Source organism: Macrotis lagotis, chromosome 2 (assembly GCF_037893015.1).
Source record: "Macrotis lagotis isolate mMagLag1 chromosome 2, bilby.v1.9.chrom.fasta, whole genome shotgun sequence".
Lineage (NCBI taxonomy): Eukaryota > Metazoa > Chordata > Mammalia > Peramelemorphia > Peramelidae > Macrotis > Macrotis lagotis.
This window is the reverse complement of record NC_133659.1, coordinates 209,442,649-209,465,885: the sequence shown is the minus strand read 5'-3', so window position 1 is coordinate 209,465,885 and position 23,237 is coordinate 209,442,649.

Sequence of the window (23,237 nt, the reverse complement as noted above, 5' to 3'; positions counted from 1 at the left end):
ATTTCTCCACTGCCATGTATTCTATTTTCTCTCTCCCTTCACTCTGACTCTTCTGTAGGGTCGTGGTGCAGCAGACAGATCCCTGTTCCTGGGGCCAAGAAGCCCTGAGCCCCCATACCACCCCTTAGGCCCAGAATCCACCTGGCCCTGTGGTCCTGGGCAGGCCTTCCATTCTCAGCCCCTTGCAAGAAGTAAGAAAGAAAATGTATTATATCTGACCACTCTCCCCCCATGGTCCATCCTCCTCCTTTATTCACATCCCCACCCCTTCCCCCTGCTCCCCCCTCCTTCTTACTCCAGATGTCTATACCCCATTGAGTATATTTGCTGTTTCCTCTCCTAGCCATCTCTGATGAGAGCAAAGTTTCCCTCATTCCCCCTTGCCTCCCCACTTCCATATTATTGCAATAGCTCATTGTAATAAAAAAAAATCTTATGTGAAATATCTTGGACTGGAAATTCCCCCTCTCCTTTTTCTTTCTCCCATTCTATTTCCCTTTTTTTCTATTGACTCCATTTTTACACCATATTTTATCTTCAAATTCAGCTTTCTCCTGTGTTTCAACTATAAAAGCTCTCTCTACCTGCTCTATTAACTGAGAAGGTTCATATGAGTATTATCAGTGTCATTTTTCTATGCAGGAATACATGCAGTTCATCCTCATTAAGTCACTCATATTTCCCCCCTCTCCTCCAATCTCCATGCTTCACCTGAGTCCTGTATCTGAAGATCAAACCTTCTGTTCAGCTCTGGCCATTCCAAAAGGAACATTTGAAATTCCCCTGGTTCATTGAAAGTCCACCTTTTTCCCTGGAGGACATTCAGTCTTGCTGGGTAGTTCATTCTTGGCTGCATTCTAAGCTCTCTTGCCTTCCGGTATATTGTATTCCAAGCCCTACAAGCTTCCAATGTAGCTGCTGCTAAGTCCTGTGTGATCCTGACTGCAGCTCCATGATATTTGAATTGTGTCCTTATGGCTGCTTGTAATATTTTCTCTTTGAATTGGGAGTTCTGGAACTTGGCTATAATATTCCTAGGGGTTGTTTTTTTGGGATCTCTTTCTCTGGGGGATCGGTGAATTCTCTCCATTTCTATTTTGCCCTCTGCTTCTAGAATATCAGGGCAATTTTCCTGTAGTAATTCTTTGAAAATGATGTCAAGGCTCTTTTCCTGATCATGACTTTCATGTATTCCAATAATTTTTAAATTATCTTTCCTAGGTCTGTTTTCCATATCAGTTGTTTTTTCAATGAGATATTTCACATTTTCTTCTAATTTTTCATTTTTTTGGTTTTGAAGTATTGATTCCTGATTTCTATTAAATTCATCAATCTCCCTGAATTCTATTCTTTGTCTGAAGGATTTGTTCACCTCAGAGAGTTTTCTTATCTCTTTTTCCATCTGGCCAATTTTGCTTTTTAAAGCATTCTTCTCCTCAATAACTTTTTGAACTGTTTTATCCATTTGACCTAAGCTGGTTTTTAGAATGCTATTTTCTTCAGCATTTTTTTGGATTTCCTTGACTAAGCTGCTGACTTCATTTTCATGTTTTTCCTGCATCTCTCTCCTTTCTTTTCCCAGTTTTTCTTCCAACTCCCTCATTTGATTTTCAAAGTCTTTTTTGAGCTCTGTCATAGCCTGAGCCCAATTTCTGTTTTTCTTGGAGTCTTTAGATGCAGGAGCTTGTGCTTCCCCATCTTCAGACTGAGTATTTTGGTCCTTCTTGGGCTCATTTGCAAAATATTTCTCAATAGTCTTCCTTTTGTTTCTCTGCTTGCTCATTTTCCCAGCCTGGACCTGGTTTTGGGGTGCTTTCTGAGCTGTTGGGACACTCCCACAAGGGTCTCAGTGTGTGAGGTTCTGTCCTCCCTCCTGGTCTGTGAATGACCATAAGCACCTCCCTCTTCCACGGGGCTGAGGCGGGGGGGGGGGGGGGGGGGGCTGCTGTTCTATGGGGGGGCATAGACTGCCATCAGGATCTGAATATGGTCAGAGCCCCAGAGTCCTGTTCCGGAGGCAGAGGACAGAGTTCAGCAGTCTCTATTCACTCCCCTCCCTCAGCTCAATGGGCTCATGCCCTGGGGGCTCCTGCTTACCAGCTCCTCCTGCTTCTGTTTCCTGGATCAGGGCTGGGGAAAGACCATGCTGCTAGCTGTGTGCCCTGAAGGCTGGGCTCCATGTGCTCACTCTGGCAGAGGTCCCCTGCTGTTCCCCCACTTTGTGCCAGGTGCTCCTTGGGGTGCAGCTCAGGAGACTCCCCCACTGCTGAGAGCTGCGGCTCCCAGCACCCTGGGGCTGCCTCCAGGAGGCTGAGGTTCTTTGGCTCTGACGGGCCACCCCTCTGGCAGGCTGCCTCTCCAATCCCGGGGAGCAGAGCCTTTCTGCTCTTTTCCAGGTTACCTTGAGTAGGAGAACTGCCTCACTGGGACCCTTTATAGGTTCTGTCTCTCGAAAGTTAACTAAACTTAGTTAGAGTCCTTAGCTGATGAATTTTATCAGAGCTCCTAAGACTCTATCCCTTCTTGTCACCATCTTAGCTCCACCTCCTAAACTGGTTTTTGATGTTATTTTCTTCAGTATTTTTTTTTTGGATCTCCTTGACTAAGCTGATGACTTCCTTTTTCATGTTTTTCCTGCATCTCTTTCTTTTCCCAATTTTTCTTCTACCTCCCTTACTTGATATTTAAAATCTTTTTTGAGCTCTGTCATAGTTTGAACCCAACTTCTATATTTCTTGGAGTCTCAAATGCAGGAGCTTGCACTTTCCTCATCTTCAGATTGTGTATGTTGGTCCCCCATGGGACCAAAGTAATTGTCTATGGTCAGTTTTATTTTTTTCTGTTTACTCTTTTCCCCAGCCTGTGCCTGGTTTGGGGGTGCTTCCTTAGCTTTTGAGTATTTTGGAACACCCCCACAAGGACTTCAGTATGTGAGACTGCTCTCCTGGTCTGTTGAAAGGCCACAAGCTCAACCCTCTGGGGCCCCAGACTGTGATCACAATCTGAAGGTGGTCAAAGTCCCAGAGTCCTTTCCCAGGGAAAGAAGACAGACCTCAGCAGTCTCCCTCCACTCCCTTACCTTCCATGAGCTGAACAATCTGGAGGCAGCTTCCAGGTGGTTCCTGTGGGCTGCTTCACAGGCTTGCTTCCATTTCTTGGGATCTGAATGCTCTGAGGGTCATGGTCACACTGAGGAGGACCATACTGGCCTGGGATTTGTATTCACTCTGGCAGAGGTCACCCTGTTGATCTTCCAAATAGTGTTTGGTATTTCCTGTGGTAGCAGGTCAGGAAACTGCTTCTGTGGCCAGGAGCTGGGGTTCCTGGGAAACTAGACACCCATGGGCAGAAGGCTGGAATTCCATCGCTCTGGGATGGTGCTGTCCCTCCAACTCTGTGGAACATAGCCTTCCCACTGTTTTCCAGGTTACCTTGGGCTAGAGAAATGCCCCACTAGATCTTTCTGTGGGTTCTGTCTCTTGAAAATTTAGTTAGAGCCATAATTTTAAGGTTTTTGAAATATTTTGGCAAGAGCACCTAAGACAGGTTGTTCTGCCACCATCTTGACTCTGCCCCCTAAAATGGGGGAATTTCAAATGCTCTTGTTGAAACAGCCAGAGATGAACAGAGAGTTTGATCTCTAAGTACAGGACTCAGGTGAAGCATAGAAAGCATGGATGAGAAGGGAAAATTATGAGGGATTTGATGATGTTCAATGGCGTGTATTCCTGCATAGGAAAATGATGCTCATATGAACCTTCTCATTTACAGAACAGTTAGGAGTATATTTTGACAAGGTACAGGAGGGAATTGAATATGAACATATAATACTTTGTAAAGAGGGAGTCAATGGGCAAAGAGGGAATGTACAGAGAGAAAAGGAAAGGAGATTCAGAATGGACTAAGATATTTTATGTAAAAGAGTCAAGAAAAAACTTTTGCAAAAGAGTAGAAGAGGGGGAAGGTGAGGGATAATGAGTGTGCCTCCATTCTCATTGGAAGTGACTCAGAGAGGAAACAACAGACTCTCTTAATAGGGCATAAAAATGTTTTTCCCTATAGGAAAAAGGAAAGGAAGGGGATGGGAGAAATGGGACAGGGTAAGGGGAGGGGGTGTAGATAATTGAAGAGAGGGAAGATTGTGGGAGAGGGTAGATAGTCACAACACACTTTTTTTTTTGTTTTTTGCAAGGTGGTGAGGTTCATGACCTACCCAGGACCACACAGTTAGGTGTCTGCTGGGTGTCTGGGGTGGAACATGGAATCAGGGTCTCCTGGCCCCAGGTCCAGTACTCTGTCCACTGTGACACTCCACTTCCCCATAGCACACTTTTGAAGAGGGGTAGAGTGAAAGTAGAGAGAAAATAGAATAAATGGGAGTAGAGAGAAATGGATAGAGAGAATTACTATCAGCAGTAGCAACTATCGAAAAAAATACGGAAGAAACTTCTCTGATGGATTTCGGATAAAGACTGCAATTCATCCCAGAGACAGAGCTGATGATGTCTGAATACAGAGTGGAGCACATTTTTTTCTTTCTTTCACCTTATTTCTTGTGAGGTTTTTTTTTTATTTTGGGGGGAGGGGATTTATACTGACTCTTATACCAAGATTATTTTAATGAAGTGAAAATAAATAAAAATGTAAATTTTTAAAAAAGAAATGTAGATAAATCTTTAATCTAATTTTAAAAAAGAAAGAAAATCAAATTACCAATATTTAAAATGATAAAGGTAAACTTGCTAACAATAGGAAGGAAACTAAAATGCTAATTCAGAACCATTTTACCCAACTTTATGCCAATAAGTTTGACAATCTAAGTGAATTGGATCAATATTTCTTAAAATATAAGCTACCCAGGTTAGCAAAAGAGGAAATAAAATACTTAAATAAGCCCATTTCAGGAAAAAAAATGAAGCATCCATAAACTCCCTAAGGAAAAAATCTCCAGGCCCAGATGAATTTGCAAGTGAATTCTACCAAACACTTAAGAAATAATGAATTCCAATTCTATATAAGCTATTATTAAAAATGGGAGAAGGAATTCTGCCAAAGTCCTTTCATGACACCAATATGGTGCTGATACCTAAACTAGGAAGAATTAAAACAAAGAAAATTGTACACCTAATGAACATTGATCCAAAAATTTTAAATAAAATTTTAGCAAAGAAATTTAGCAAATTTTAGCAAATAGGAATAAATTATTGCTAAATTATTGCTATTGCTAAATTATTATCATTGAATAGAAGTGAATCATCACACCATATATGTCTGCATTGGACCAGAACAGTTGAAAGATCAGGAAAACTCAGAAGCACTCAGAGCTATTTTCAAGAGAGACTTCTGGTTGAGTCGAGATAGAGACACCTTGGAAGGAGTTGAGCTGAGCCATCTAGAGAAATTTTTCCCTCCAGAGAAAAAACCAAGTGATGCAGAAGAGTAAAGGAGCTCAGAGAGAATCAGTTTTGCTAATTAATGAATTTTTTTTGTAAATTTTTACTGAAGATGGCAGTATCCTCATCAGAGTCCCAAAGGCAAAATTGTGAACTGTTCACAGATTCATGTTACCAAAAGAGATGACTCTTTGCTATGGTTCTGTAATTTTGTGCCCTCCTCCCCTTCTTTCCCTCAAGGATAGTATTGTGATATTCTTATTATTACTGTGCCTTCTATTTAGTAAACGTTTTTAATTAAGAAGAACTGTTTTTTACCTGATTGATTAATTTAATGTGGAACATGTTAGTGGGGGAGATGGAACTCCAGTGTACATTGTAGGATTGCATTCTTCTCATTAGGGTTATCCCCCAAAACTTGAAAGATTGTATTGCTGCTGAGAAGCTATCTTCTCAGAAACTTACCAACATGCTAGTGCAGGTTTGGATGATTAAGTCAGCCCAGTGAGAGAAGAGAGAAGAGTAGTCAGTGATAATACCACCCAGTGCTACGTTTAAACAAATACATACAAAATCAGTATAAAATGGTTAAGGATAAAATAGGGAAGGAGAGCACTAGAAGTTGTATAGATCAAGAAAGTCCATGTTTAAATGTTAGAACTTTGAGCTACATTTTAAAGGAAAACAGGTGCAATTAAAAAGGCTTATCATTGCAGACATAGAAGATAACTGGGGTGAAGGTGGGAGATGGATTGTCATGTGTAAGGAAGAAAAAACATAAATCTGGTTGGTGTTATGCAAGAAGGGAAGTAATGTGTAATTTTATCCATGCTTTTAAAAATCAAACAGAAGCATTTGTATTTTATCTTAGCGGCAAAAGGAATTTAATTCAATTGTTCAGTCAAGCAAACAACTAACATTTATTAAGCACTATGTACTAAATAAACACTATGCTAATTGTTAGAAATACAAAGAAATGTAAACAAGCAAACAAAAATAGTCCCCACAATCAAGGTGCCTGCCCTAAATGAAGTAGACATCATGCTAACAACTAGGTGCAAAAAAGATATATACAGGATAAATTGGGGATAAAACCCTAAATATGGAAAATCTTGTTGAAGGTGGAATTTTAATTAGGACTTGAAGAAAGCCAAGAGGTAGAGATGAAAAGAGAGAACATGTAGTACTTGGGATACAGTCAGTGAAAATTCCCAAAGTTAGAAGGTATAACTTGTTCTAGGTATCAAAGGGAGAATAGCATCACTGGAGCACAGAATTAGTTGTGAGGAGGAGAGTGTGAGAAGACCGGAAAGATGGAAGTGGGGCAGGTTATATAGGTAATGAAAGATTTTGAATTCCTAACAGAGGATTTTATACTTGATTCTGAAGGTGATAGGAAATCACTTCAGTTTGTTGAAGAGGGAACGGTGGCATGTTAAGATCCAAGGTTTAGAACGATCATATTGGTAACTGAGAGAAGGATGTACTAGAAAAGGGAAACATTTCTGACAGGAAGAACAACTAGGAGGCTGTTATAATAAAGCAGGCATGAGATGATAAGATCTTGGTACCAGGGTAAATGCAATGTCAGGAGAAAAGTGAGAATGCAAACATAAACAATGCAATGAAGATAGAAACAAAAAGACTTGGAAACCAATTCTATATGGGATGTGAAAAAGAAAAAGAGTCGTTGAGGGTGACATCTGAGTTTTGTATCCATGTTACTGGAAGGAAAATGATAGAAGCTCAGAGGAGGATAAGGTTTAGAGGAAAAGATAAGCTCAGTTTTGGATAAATTAGTTTTAAAAAAATCTATGGAAAAACTAGCTCTAGGTTATAAAAGGTATTTGAAGATTTGAGAATGGAAGTCAGAAGAGAAGTTTAAATTGTATAGGTAGATGTTGAGAGTTATCTTCATAGATATGATCATTGAAATCATGGAAACTGGTGAGATTTTTCAAGTAAAACATTATAGAAGGAAAAGAGAAGTGTGCTCAAGATCTAATCTTGGGGAATCCTTACTTTTACTGGGTATGATCCAGATAAAGATCCAGGAAAGGTGTTTGAGAAGGAGCAGCCAGACAACATAATAATCAGAAGAGAATAGTGTCACAAATACATACACAAATACACATGCACATAGACATACATATAGAGGGAGAGGGAGGGGAAGGGAGGGGAGGGGAGAGAAAGAGAAGGGAAAAGAAATGAGAGGACCTACTGTAGTTGATCTTCTCAAGGAGTTTAATTGCAAAATGGATGTGGATTTGGCTAGTGGAAATGGATGTAAAGCATTGTCTTTTATTTTGGTTTATTTTTAATATGGAGAGTGTGGTGACCTGAATATTTGTAGTCAAAAGAGAAGTCAATAGATAAGGAGGCAATGAGGGTTGATGATAGAATAGAAATAATAGAGGGAGATCTGCTGGAAAAAAAAGAATGATGTGGAATCACTTTGCTATTTCAAGCAGAAAGACTACCTCTTCACATGAAATGGATGAACCCAAGGAGATAGTGGAAGAAGACATCAATAATATGAAATAAGGAGGAGAGTAGAGAGATCTCTAAGATGCTCTCTCTTTTTTTTCAACAAAATGAGGCAAGTTTCTCAATTGAGAGAATGGGAAGGGGAACTTTGGGAGATTTGAGTAGGTATGAAAATGCTTGGAAAACGCAATACAGTGACTAAGAAAGCAAATCTATTAGGGAGTTATAACTAATCACAATGAGTGCCAGTTGAGATTGTTTAACATAAACTTGGAGTGGACCCATTGAGTAAAATTTCACGATTTTCTCCAGTTTCATTCAGCTATATGGGAGATTGAGTTAAAGCAGCAAATAATGAAAGTGATCTAAATTTGCAAATTTGATGATGCAATAATGTTACAAGAGACTCAGGAGAAGAGGATGATTCAACAAGAAGTCATCATAGGAAAGGGAAAAGATTCTAGCTATGTATCAATAGTATGGCAAAATCCTAAATGGTAGAAAGATAAATGATTATGGTGAGGGTGAAGAACAGCACTTAGATTTTCAGGGCAGGGAAAGAGGTGGAATCTCAACAGATTATGAACAGATAAAAAATTTCAAATTATTTATGTTGAAATCTCTAGTATTTATGTAGGAATTGGGGAGGAATAGTAGACTGAGTCAGTCACTAAAGTTAATGAAGAAGGAAGGAATATGTCCTGAAAGCTGAAAGACAATGGTTTTGAGTCTTTTGGGGTTGATAAAAATGAATTGAATAAATCTTAAAAGAGGAGTTGTTTCTGAATGATGGTGGTAGAGGAAAAACCTAGCTGTGGCAATGGAGAGAAAATTATTTTTCATGAGGAAAAGGCATTAGTGAAAATTCAAGCAAAGTTGGGGAGGCCAGGGAAGTTTTGACATGAGGGGGGTAATCAGTGTTCTAGGAAGGCAAGACAATGAAAGGTATGAGAATAGAAAGTTTATGAAATCTAAAATGTTGCCTATGACAAGCATTCAAAAAAATAAATAGAAACCTTGAATAACTTCAGAGTGAGAGAGTAGGAAGGTTAGGTTGAAATGGATGACTATAATAGAGCAGGCAGTGAAGGAAGGGAAAATATAAAAAAAAGTGTTTTATGTGCATTGCCTCATTTGTTCCTCACAACAATCCTAAGAGATAAATGTTATTATCATCATCATCATCATCATCATCATCATCATCATCATCCCCATTTTACAGATGAATAAAATGAGACTCATATTTCTGGTCATGTAGTTGATAGATTTCTGAGGATCAATTTGAACACTGGTCTTTTTGACTTCAAGCTTCTCTTTCTCCACTAAGTCATGGTGAATTTCTCATGCTTAATAAATATTTGTTGCGTATGAATTTGAATCAAATTACAGAATCTCAGAATTAAAAGGGAACTGATTGCTCATCTAATTCAATCTCCATATCAAAGCATGAATTCACTCTACAGTAGCTTCAACAAGATATTGTTGACACATATTCAGACACTTTGGATATTTTCAATATTGAGGAACTCTCTACTTTTATAAAGAAATCCATTTCTATTCTGAACCAGTTCAAATTCTTTCAAAGTTTATTTATTACATTGAACAGAAATCTGTAAACCATGAACTGCTACTGGACTTTTTTAATACCACTTTCTCTGAGAGAAAGATATAAAAGGCAAAGAAACAGTTGTTCAACTGTTGCCTTGGGTAGGCCTCTTGCTTCTTCCTGAGTTTAACTAATTATATGGTAATTTTAGAGGGATTTTTCCTCATTAACAAGTTAATTAGTTAATGTGTGTGAATCTTTGAACATAAACTGCAACATATAGCTACTAAGACTAATTTATTTACCATCAAACTGATGATTACTTAATTAGCATTTTCTAAACAGCTTTTAAAGAAGCTTACTGCTTGCTGCTATCTCATAGCTGACATTCAATTCAGCTAGAAATAGAAAGCCAAGCATGAACTTTGTGCTAAATATCGTAAAGTGGATGTGATAGAACAGTTTTCAGACTCAGATAATTTCTCTCTGAAATATCATCTTTAACTTCATTTGTTAATTATCCAAATAATAAAATAACCCTGGAGAGATGAGGATGAAAGATCCCCACACAATTCCATACCAAAAGAAAGGGCAGCTACAAGATAGGATGTATCTTCTTGGGAAGAGACTAATTATCAGGAAGAGGGAGGAATTGATATCCATTGTATTCCTACAAGAGGAGAGCAGTGCTTTGATTGCCCAGCCAAAATAAAACAAAAACTTTAGACTATTGTATGGGAGGGAGAGAAGAAGGCAGAGTAATTTTCCCCAAGATTCATTCATTTCTTTTGTCTCATTTTTAGTATAAAATAGTATAGTATATGAATAGTGTATGAATTTTTATTAGAATGAATAAAATGTGTGTAATAAGATTTTCCTCTATTAAGCCTTGGCTTTTCTTCCCCTAGAATAATTGCTAAGAACAATGTAATGTGGAAGTTTTATGCAAAACTAATATCTAGAATCAAATTATTACATTTTCTAAAAACAGATGATATTCAGATAAAGCTGAAATGAAAGACAAGTAAAAGGATTACATTCTGAGGGAGACACTACCACGTTCACAACAGAAGAAGGGCTCTCCTTCTTTACTTATGGGATATATTGGTGAATCTTAAATTAAAACTTGTTTGATATGCTTTTGGTTTCTTGATTGGAACTTAAAGGATTGGGAGAAAAGTGACCCTGCTTATAACAATAAGATAGGCACAGTTTATTGCCCCAATGGCTTAAAAGAATCAGGAAAGTAGAATAAGAACAAGTCTAAAGTTTAAAAGCTGGAGAGACATTGGAATCTTATGCCTCCTGGCCCTGTTGCCATAAGAGGCACAAAGGGAAGTATAAAAGTCTGCTTCCTTATTGAGTTGATAAAATAATCATAAATCAGAATATTAAACTCAATTTTAGAGGCATTAGCATATTTTCATAACCTGTGGAAATTATAATTGGATTTCTGCTAATTCAATGTTTTGGCAAAATTACCTAGTCACATTTTGCAAGTAGGTGAGGCCTGCAGGGCTGCAAAATCATTTAGTTCTAATTCTGAAGAGACACCCTGGCTACATGTGTGCCTGTTGGAACACAGTATTTCTTTGCCATCTAGCCACAACTCTATCTCTCCCCCCTTTAGCAAAACGGTGAGATCAATTTCTACCATATGGAAGTATTTCCACATTGTGAGTGATTCTGGGAATGAGGAATAGGGAGGAGGAATCTGGTTTACCAACACATCCACTTGCAATTTGTCTTTAAGATAACCACTGTGATGGTCAAACAAATTCTGAAGGGTAGGCACTAACATTTTGCAGTTTTTTTTTCTATGGGGGACTATGAAGAAAGGACAATAAATGTGTCTTTAGAATTCAGCTCCCTAAATCACTCAATCTGCTGGGTCTGCTACTTCTAGGGGTTCAGCATCATTAAAATGTTGCTTGAAAATGGAGCACCAAACATATCAGGGTTTTAATTATAAATAAGATAGACTATACCTAAAAAAAAGAAGAAAGGGTTAGGGATGTGGTAAGTATTGGTGGGGGAGAGGGGATTCAACTCATATATCTTTGATAAAGACCCTGATATTTATTAAGTGTTGGCCTAGGGACTCAAGATACAAAGATGGACCCTTGCTGGGAAGACACAGGGAACTCAAGCTTGGGAGGACAGGTTCTTACTGGAGGAATGGATGATCCCTCTCTATGGCATATATATAGCATACACTAGCTTCCATCTCCCAAAGACAAGAAAGCATATCAGAGGTTTATTTTATGCAAACAGTGTGAGAGTGTTTCACAGACAATGTTTGTGAATCTCAGACTATGTGATTAAAGGACAAATTTATCTAGATAACATAGTACCAGAACTAGAATTTCTTCTCACAGGAAAACCCAAATTTATCAGGTCTGAAATTCAAAGGATTAGACAACAGCTTTCTAGATGAAGAGAAAAAAGAAAAACAATCTCATTTTTTTTCTGATTAGAAAACATACCAACATTCAACAGAGCAGACTTCCCTGGGGAAAATGAGAGAAATCTGTTCTTATGTGGCAGACCCCCTCTTCAGGACAAAAATGAATATGGGAGTTTTGTGTGCTTACATATATACTCTGAGAGGTGAATATAAAAATTGCCATTTTGTGGACAGTTTATGAACAACAAACCTCTGTGTGTGTGTGTGTGTGTGTGTGTGTGTGTGTGTGTGTGTGTGTGTGTGTGTGTAAGGGGGGATGAGATACTAGTATAGAATTCCCTATGACAGGTATCTATTTTTCTAGTCACTGAATTGTGGATAAATTCGAATCAGAGAAAGTTGAAAAGGGAGCCCAATTAAGAGTTTGTTGGAAACAACTTAAAGAATTATTGATGAACTTGGAACCAGAGTGATAGACATCTTAGGGAAGAAGAAAGGTTAAATATGAAAGATGTTATTAAAGAGATCTGACAGAATTTGACAAATGATTTGATAAGAAGGATTAAAAAGAATAAGGAATTCAAGATAACTCTAAATTTGCAAATGTGTATGGCTAGAAAAATGATAATGCCCCCAACATGTATAAAGAAGTTAGAAAAGAGTTAGTTTGGGTTAGGAAAGAAAGGTAAGAAATAAATTGTGCTTTGAGTTTAAGTTGGAGATGGTTTGGGGGCAAACAGTTGGAAATATTCAATAGAATTTGATATGAGACTAATCCTGATTATGTAGAGTTTATAGTCATCAGAATAAGAGAAACTTTAGAAGTTGATGAGGATCCTGAAAGACTTGAGATGGAGAACAGAAGAGGGGTTAGGACAAGGCACTGGTATACAACCACCATCATGAAACTGGACACAGATGATGCCCCAACAACAGATACTATTAAGTGGTCAGATAGGTTGAGAAAGAACAAGTTTAAAAACCCACAAAGGAGAGATAATCCATGCACTGTTGGTGGAGTTGTGAACTGATCCAATGATTCTGGACAACAATTTATAGCCCAAAGAGCTATAAAACTGTGCATACCATTTGATAAAGAAATATTATTAGGTCTATATCTTAAAGAGATCATAAAACAAGAAATAGGACCCACAGGTAGTAGCTCGTTTTTGGTGGTCAAGAATTGGAAATTGAGGAGATACCTAACAATTGGGGAATGACTGAACAAATTGTTATATATGAATATAATACAATCCTATTGTTCTGTAAGATATTCATGAGGAGGTAGATTTCAGAAAAACCTGGAAAGACTTACATGATCTAATTCTGAATGAAATGAGCAGAACCAGGAGAATATTAAATACATTAACAGCACCATTATGAGGTGATCAAGTGTGATACACTTCACTCTTCTCATCAATATAGTGCTCAAAGACAATTCTAAAAGATATGTGAAGGAAAATTCCACCTACATCCTTAGGAAGAAGTATGAAGTTTGAATAAAGATTGAAGTATACCATTTTCACTTTTTTTTTGCTTTTTTCTTTCTTGTGGTTTTTTCTTTTATTCTGATTCTTCTTTAATAACATGACTAACATAGATATATGTTATCAATGATCGTGTTAGGATTGTCATCAGTGACAGTGTGAGGGATTGGTAAATGAATGAAAGAAGAGTAAGTAAAGACAATTGGCATAGTTAAATTTTTCTACATTTAGTTAGAGAAGGAAGAAGAGACAGAGAACGAGCCTTTAAGGGGAGGGTGGGTTCAAGTGAAAGATTTTTTGTTAGCTTGTTTATGAAGAAAGAAAAGATTTGGACATGTGTGTGGGCAGTAGGAATGGTACTAGTAGATATGGAGAAATTGTAGTAGGAAAATGAAAAAAATATATAAGATGATGTTTAAAAGGAGGGGGAGGTATGTCAAGTGAAAGTCAAAATGTTTGAGTTTTTTGATTTGTTTGTTTTAGTAAGAGAGAGATATGGGTATATCAGTAGACAATAAGGAAGGGACCACTAGCTATAAAGAAACTAAAGATTAGAAGTTGAAAGGGATCAAAGTAGCAAGCTTCTATAGAGGGCTCTACCATGAGAAGAAGGATCCACTATTTAGCAGAAAATGATGTAAAGGAAAAAAGGTTTATAGAGGTTTAATAGGGGAGTTCATAGTAGATGATCTTTTTCAGTAAAGTAAAAGGCAAAGATTTTTTTGGTTTATGTTTTATTTTGCCTACTGAGAAGGGAAGGAGGTTAGTCAAATAGAAGATTTGAAACAGATATTGTGGGGTATGTTCTAGAGATACATTTAGGAAAAAATAAAAGGATTGCCTTGTAGAAGTGAGGGCTAGGTTGAGATTAGACAATGTTAACACAGAGTAAAACACAGTCAGCATGGTTGTCTAGTTTCCTTCTCACCATCTGGGAATAAAGTGCTAGGTCATTCCCTTTCCTAGCATGATATTCTTTATAATTGTTACTCATATTTATGTAGTACTTTAATGGTTGCAAACTGTTTTCCTGACCACTGTCCTATGAGGTTGACAGAGTACTGCTATACTCATATTACCAAATGTGAAAACTGATGCTCAAAAAGACCAACTCTTTTGACTAGTGTTACATAATTGTTCTAGTGTTATAATTTAAATCAGATATTCTGACTCAAAGCTTTTGTTATTATATTACAGTGTCTCTCATATTCCTTGGTAAAATATTATGTTCATGAGAGCAGAGATCATGACTTAGCTGAATTTTGTATCTCTCTGAACACCTAGAGCAGTGCTCAAAATGTAAACCCAACCAAATTCCTTAGTGAATTGAATTGAAATTGAATATTAAAATCATCAGAGAAGTTATCAAACAGCAATGTGTAATGGGAATTTTGTTTCTTACCCTACATCCTCTCCCACTAAAATAAAGGGAAATGTAATGATAGGGAAATGTAATGATAGTGCAGGAGGCAACCTGACTATGAGTACAGACATTCGAGGAAAGGGAATGGTCAAGTCTTCTCACCCAAAGAGAAATGGGAAAACAGATCCCAAGAGTCAGTTCTACTGTGTAAGGATCTTGGAGATGGCAATTGTGTCATGGAAGATGAGTTGTAGGAGATAAAAGGGTGGTAGTTGTTATAGGGATCAGCAACACCCCCATAGATAGGAAGCATGTCCCACTTATAGATATTGGGCCCCTTCAGCAAAGACCCATGATAAAGAGCTCTGACTAGCCTTATTCTTTTGGTAAGCCTCTTGGGGAGTATAGGTAATAGCATCCATGAAGTACATTTTCTTGCCATCTTGAACATGGTCAAACATGGGATAAAGGATTTGAAACTATTCACCCTGTAACTTTTTCTTAACAGAAGCAACTGAAACAAGGGAGGGAATGGACAGCGCCAAGTATATCAACTGCAAAGTATGTAAGTTTGATTGAAGATAGGAGATGATTAAGTATTTCTTTTGCTTCCTGGGAGAGGAAGATCTAGCATGGATTGCAATAGGATGTACCTCCCAGGGTCAAAACTTACTTTTTCATGACATCATGGCATTGGACTGTTTCCAAAAGAGCCATAGAAGAGAAAAAAAGTTATAGAACATGTCAGAACTGCTCACGATACAGCTGCTATTTTCTAGAAATAAGGTGAAAAATACAAAGAATAAAATAATAGAAATGAAACAGTAGCAACATTCAATGTGGTGGAGTTTGGAAGTCTTTTAAGCATTTATAATAAGAAAAATTCTCTTCAAGAAACAGGGTTTGATGGGATCTCAAAGTATGTAAGAATATAGGAGACCTGATGAGGATTGGATTTCTAGGTCTCTGATTTTTCCTTTATACAATGAAGGAGTGAGGTTTATGTTTTTTTAAGTTACCTTCTAACTTTGATCTTATGATTCTGTAATATCTTCTGGCTTCAACTATACAATTTCCTAATCTTTATAAAGTCAATTTATTCAGTAACCATTGCATAGGAATCATACAATAAACTTGTCAGGTATCCCTCATAAAATTGTTCAGATAAGAATCAGCACTTGAGAATTTTCATTAATTTTTTATATGATAACTTTATTATGTATTTGAAAGGAATAGTAAGTTGTACATAATAGATTTGCAATTTCATGTGTAAACAACTCTTTATTAAAACTTGTTATGGAAATGTTAATTTTATTCCATAAATTAAAAATTAAATAAAGAAAACCACAAAAAAATGATATTGGTATCACAGTGCTAAGTAAATGTTTTTGTGTAAATGAAAACAATTCAAGTTGGGGTTTAAGGGATATAGCTATGGATCAGGAAAGTGTGTCACCAAAATATAGTGTCACCTACTAGGACACTGAGAGAATTGATTATACTTTAAATAGTTCTTTCATTTTATTCTCACCATCTCCTCCTGTCCCCCACCATGTGTTCTCTGGTCTAATGGAATTGGCGTCTTTGCTGTTCCTTTCACAAGGCACTCCATCTATGATCTTCACACATTTTTCCTTGCTGTTCCCCATGCCTAGAAAATTTTCAGAAAGTTTTAAGCTGAGAAAATAAAAGAAAAAATTGAAAATAAATTATCAAGAAAAGTGAAAATTTTCATTGTCAGCTGTTATATGGCTTGTGTAAATAAATGTTTTAGACCTATAACAAAATTAATTCAAGGAACTTTGATTGAGGATGGAGAAAAAAATGATGGAGTAGAGGAACTCATCTGAACTCCTTCAAATTCCCCTCCAAACAACTTTAAAGTTGTTCAAATTCTGAAATGGCAGAACCAACAAAAGTTGGAATGAGACAATTTTCCACCTAGAGACAACTTAGAAGGAAAACAGGAAAGGTTTGTCATATGGGGTGGTGACTGAAGTGAAGCAACATCAATAAGAAGACTTGGAGGATGTTGCAACAGCAACAGGAACAGAAGGTTTGGGAGCTCTTGGTGCACAGACAAAGGGATCAGACAACTAGTCAGAAAAATATTACAGGAGATCCTTGGATGGCACTGGGATAGGTCTACTGTCCAGACCCCAATTCCAGGTCCCTCATCACAGTTCCAGGGTAGAAAAGAGTGCTTGTGGTTGTTCACAAGGCTCTGGTCACAGTTTCTGGCTCAAGATTACTTGCAGCTACAGGGGAACAATGCACCCTCCTGAGAAAAGATCAGAGGAAAAGCCAGGAGGCTAGCGATCATAACTCTCCTTAGATCGTAAGATCTAAATACTGAAAATTCACTGAACTCTGAAAACTGTAGCAAAAAAATATCTGAAGCTTGAAAGCAGAACCTAACTTAAACAAATAGTTAAAAGTCAATAAGCTGGAAAATTAATAAATAACAAAAAAAGAACCCAGCCATAAAAAGTTACTATAGTGACAGGGAAGATCAAGACTTCAGAGAGAAGCTCAGAAGAATGCAATGATATCAAAATAGCTGTAACCAAAACCTCAAAGGAAAAAAAGTCATTTTTGAGCCCTTCCAAAGTAGAATTAGTCAAATAGAAAAAAGAAGTACTAAAGATCATTGAAAAAATAATTCTATAAAATTAGAATTGAGCAAGGAGAAGTTAAAGATTCCATCAAGACATCAAGACATCAAGAAATAGCAGTTGCACCAAGATGGCAAAGACAAGACAGGCACAGTGATAATCTCCTGATCTTCCCCCCCATATATGATATGAAAAACCTCTTAACAGACATCCAATAGACAAAACCCAGAAAGAAAACCCAGTAGAAGAACAACCACCTCAGGATCTGTCTTCCAAGACCTTGGGTGAGTCTGGGGACAGAGGGCAGAATTTGCCTGGAGCATGGGACAGGTGAGAGCTTGGGACCCTGTATCAGGCACATCAGCAATGGAGCCCAGGAGCCTGAGGACCTGAGAACAGGACCAGCTTGATCAGAGGTGGGGCTAGAGCCTGGTCAACTGAGGGGGCTTGGGTCAACTAGGGGGCGAAGGCATTGGAATTAGCACTGATCCTTGGGAGATTGCTGGCAGGGCTAGAGGGAGAGTTATAGTGTGGGATAGCTGTGGACATCTGCAGACATAGATCCCTGGGCTCCTCTGGTCAGGAGAAACTCAGAGTCCACACCTCCATTTCAGCTGAAGCCTCTTCCCAGAACAAACAAAATCTCAGACTACCTCTGTCCCAAGCTAAAGCCAAGTAGCAGAACCACCTCAGCTGACAATAGGGAGAGTGATCACCTCACCCCAGGGTATAGTTCATTATTGATCTAAGACAAAATTATTTAATAGCTTCAACCACTCCCTCTAGGTCAAGGAAGAGGGCCTCAATCAAGGTCACAGACACTCCAGAGAAAACAACCAGCAGCCCCTACTGGTCAGGTGGAGATATTGCACTCATTGAGCAAAACCTCCAGCACAACCTACTGGCTAGTTGGAGATACTACACAAAATGAGTAAAGCCTCTAGGGATCCTGACACCAAACACCTATGAGCCAGCCCCTCCCCAACACAAGTTTTTAGGATAATGAAAAAAGGCCAGAGCAAAGGAAAGTCTACAGAAAAATTCTTGGAAGGAAAAGACACTAACTCAGAGAGACCCAAAAGAACCTCTGAGGAGAATATGATCTGGTCTCCAACACAGAAAGATTTCCTTGAAGAAATAAGGAAGAAGTTTAAAAATCAATTGGAAAATTTGGTAGAGAAAAATAACACCTTTCAACAAGAAAACAATTCTTTCCAAACCTTAATTGGTCAAATGGAAAACACTTACAAAAATAGAATTGACCAATTGGAAAAGAAGTTGCAAAAAGAAGAAAATTCTTCTTTAAAAAAATGTATTCTGTGGAAATTAATGACCTCATGAGACAACAAGAGTCTGTTAAACAAAACCAAAAATTAGAAAAAGTAGAAGAAAATATAAAATACCTCATCAGGAAAAAACCACTGACCTCGAGAATAGATCAAGGATGGACAACCTGAGAATTACTGGACTTCCTGTAAACACTGAAAAGAAAAAAAAAGCCTGGACTTAATATTACAGGATCCAGTGATGGAAAATTGCCCTGATATCAAGGGACCAGAGGGCAAAATATACATTGAAAGAATATACTGATCCCCTCTGGAAAGAGATCCTAAAATGGAAATACCAAGAAATGTTGTGATTAAATTCCAGAACTATCAGATAAAAGAGAAAATCCTGCAAGCAGTCAGAAAAAAACAATTTAAATACCAAGGAGCCACATAAAGGATTACAGAGGACCTGGCTGCATCAACATTAAAGGGTCAAAGAGTGTGGAATGAGATATTCTGAAGAGCAAGGGAGCCTGGAATGCAGTCAAGAATCCACTATCCTACAAAGCTGAGCCTTTTCTTTCAAGGGAAAAGATGGACATTTAATGAAATGGAAGACTTCCAACAATTCCTGATGAAAAAACCTGAGCTAAATAGAAAATTTGGACATCAAACAGAAGGTTCAAGAGATTCATCAAAAGGTTAAAAAAGGGGGCGGCTAGGTGGCATAGTGGATAAAGCACCGGACCTGGAGTCAGGAGTACCTTCTTTCAAATCTGGTCTCAGACACTTAATAATTACCTAGCTGTGTGGCCTTGGGCAAGCCACTTAACCCCGTTTGCCTTGCAAAAAAAAAACACCTAAAAAAAGGTTAAAAAAAAAGGGAGGGTAAAAAAAACTGCTATCCAATAAGATGAAACTGGCTATATCCCAGCATGGGGAAAAGATCCTCATAATTCTTGAGAATTGTAACTCTATCAAAGAGAAGATACTTAGACAGAAGTGGTTGGCATTCATGACTTAGCCATGAGACTGCTACCCAATGGGATGGAAGTGGCTATATCCCTACTTGGTAGAAACACTCTAAGAACTATCAAGAATTATAATTCTATTAGAGAGAATATACTAAGCCAGAAGTGATGGATACTCATCATTTTTCTATGACTTAGATAGAATGATTTATAAACACTTCTTTAAAAATGGGGACAGGAAGGAGATGGGAGGAGGGAGAACACTGAATAGGGTAAATCTCATTACATTAAGAGGTACAAAAGACATATTGTAATAGAGGGGAAGAAGGGAGGAGATAAAAAACACCTGAATCTTCCTCTCATCAGACTTGGCTTAAAGTTAACTTACACACACACACACACACACACACACACACACACACACACAAACAATCAGTTAACCTAAAAAACATCTTAACTTTCAAGTTTTAAAAGGGGAAAAGGGGAAGGGGAAAGGAGACAGAGAGAAAAAAAAGGGAACTAACAGAAGGAAGGGAAGGGAAAAGGGAAAAATGGAAAGGCGAAAGAAAGGGGGGGTGGATATAGGAGGGCAAAGATACTGAAGGTGTTGGTATTCAAAAACAAATACAGATAAATACAGAAAAGGGGGAAAAGGAGAAAAATACAAATAGAAGGAAGATAATATGGAGGACAATAAAGAATTAGTAATTATAACTTTGAATGTGAATGGGATGAACTCTCTGTTAAAATGTAAGTGAATAGGGGGAGGCTAGGTGGCATAGTGGATAAAGCACCGGCCATGGAGTCAGGAGTACCTGAGTTCAAATCTGGTCTCAGATGCTAATAATTAACTAGCTATGTGGCCTTGGGCAAGCCACTTAACCCCATTTGCCTTGCAAAATACCTAAAAAAATGTAAGTGAATAACAAACTGGATTAAAAACCAGAGTCCTATAATATGCTGCTTACAAGAAACTCATTTGAAGCAGAGAGATACATTTACAGTAAGGTAAAAGTTTGGAGCAAAATATATTTTGCTTCAGCTGAAGTAAAAAAAAGCAGGGGTACCAATCCTTATCTCAGACAAAGCAGCTGCAAAAATAGATATCATTAAAAGAGATAAGGAATGAAACTATATCCTCCTAAAAGGTACCATAGATAACAAAGTGATTTCAATACTGAATATGTATGCACCCAATGGTATAGCATCTAAATTCTTAGAGGAGAAGCTGCAAGAACTACAGAAAAACATAGACAGAAAAGCTCTACTAGTGAGAGACCTCAACCTCCTGCTCTCAGATTTAGATAAATCAAATTATGAAATAAACAAGAAAGAAGTTAACGAGGTAAATAGATTGTTAAAAAACCTATATATGATAGACATATGGAGGAAATTGAATGGGGATAAAAAGGAATATACCCTTTTTTCTGCAGTACATGGTACTTACACAAAAACTGATCATGTACTATGACATAAAAACCTAATAATCAATTGCAGAAAAGTAGGAATAGTGGACACATCTTTCTCAGATCATAATGCAATAAAAACCATATGCAATATTGGGCCAGGGAGATATAGACCCAGAACTAATTGGAAACTAAATAACCTCATTTTAAAGAATGAGGGGATCAAACAACAAATTATAGAAAGAATTAAAAATTTCATCCTAGATAATGACAATAATGAAACAATATACCAAAACCTATGGGATGCACTCAAGGTAGCTGTCAGGGGATATATTATATCTTTAAATGCTTACATGAATAAATTAGAGAAAGAGGAAATCAATGAACTAAATATGCAATGAAAAGAATTGGAGAAAGAACAAAGTAAAAACCCCAATTAAATATCAAATTAGAAATTCTAAAAATTAAAGGAGGAATTAATAAAATTGAAAGCAAAAAAACCTATTGAACTAATAAATAAAACTAAGAGTTCATTTTATGAAAAAATCAATAAAATTGATAAACCTCTGGTCAATTTTAATAAAAAAGAAGAGAGAAGAAAAACCAAATTGCTAGTATCATAAATGAAAAAGGTGAACTCACCACAAATGAGGAGGAAATTAAAGTAATAATTCGTGTTTATTTTGCCTATCATTATGCCAATAAATTTGACAATCTAAGTGAAATAGATGAATATTTACAAAAATAAATTAAATGAAGCTTAAGGTTAAATGAAAAGGAGATTAAATAACTTAACAACCCTATCTCAGAAAAAGAAATTCAAGAAGTCATCATTGAATTCCCTAAGAAAAAATCTCCAGAGCCTGATGGACTCACAAGTGAATTCTATCAAACATTTCAGGAACAATTAATTCAAATTCTTTATAAACTCTTTGGAAAAAAATAGGTGAAGATGAAACTCTGCCTAACTCTTTCAATGACACCAATCTGGTGCTGATACCTAATTCAGGAAGAGTTAAAAATGAGAAAGAAAATTATAGAGCTATGGAAAAACTTAAATAAAATCTTAGCAAAATGATTACAACAAGTTATCACTAGGATAATACATTATAATCAAGTGGGATTTTATCCCAGGAATTCAGGGTTGGTTAGATATTAGAAAAACTGTTAGAATAATTAATTATTTCAACAACAAACCTATCAGAAGTTATATGATTATATCAATAGATGCTGAAAAAGCTTTTGACAAAATACAGCACCCATTTCTACTAAAAACACTAGAGAGTGTAGAAATGAATGGACTGTTGCTTAGAATAATTAACAGTATCTATCTGAAACCATCAATAAGCATTATATTCAATGGGAATAGGCTAGAGGCATTCCCATAAGATCAGTGGTGAAAAAAAGGATGCTCCTTATCACCACTACTATTCAATATCATATTAGAAATGATAGCTTCAAGCAATAAGAGAAGAAAAAGAAATTGAAGGAATTAGAATTGGGAAGGAAGAGATAAAACTCTCACTCTTTGCAGATAACATGATGGTATACCTAGATAATCCCATGAAATCATTCAAAAAACTACTAGGAAATAATTAACACCATTAGCAAAGTTGCAGGATATAAAATAAACCCTCATAAATCCTCAACTTTTCTATATATGACTAGCAAGATTCAGCAGAAAAAGCCAGAAAGAGAAATACCATTCAAAGTAACCTCAGAAAATATAAAATACCTGGGAGTGCACCTGTGAAGGCAGACTTAAAAACTTTTTGAAAACAATTATAAAACACTTATCACACAAATAAAATTAGATTTAAATAACAGGGAAAACATCAACTGTTCATGGATAGGTCAAGCTAATATAATTGAAATGGACAATTCTACTAAAACTAAACTTCCTATTTAGTGCCCTACCAATCAAAATTCCAAAACATAACTTGAATGAGTTAGAAAAGGTCATAAGTAAATTCATATGGAGAAATGAAAAGTCAAGAATTTCCAGAGATTCAATGATAAAAAGTGCAAAAGAAGGTTGCTTAGCCCAACCAGATCTAAAATTTTATTATAAAGCATCAGTCATCAAAACTGTCTGTTATTGGCTAAGAAACAGAGTGGTGGACCAGTAGAATAGGCTGGGTCCAATGGCAGGAAATGATTATAGCAAACTGCTGTTTGATAAACCCAAAGAATCCAGCTATTGGGATTAAAACTCTCTCTTCAATAAAACTTTTGGGAAAATTGGAAGTTAGTATGGAAGAAACTTAGATTAGACCAATACCTCACCCTATACA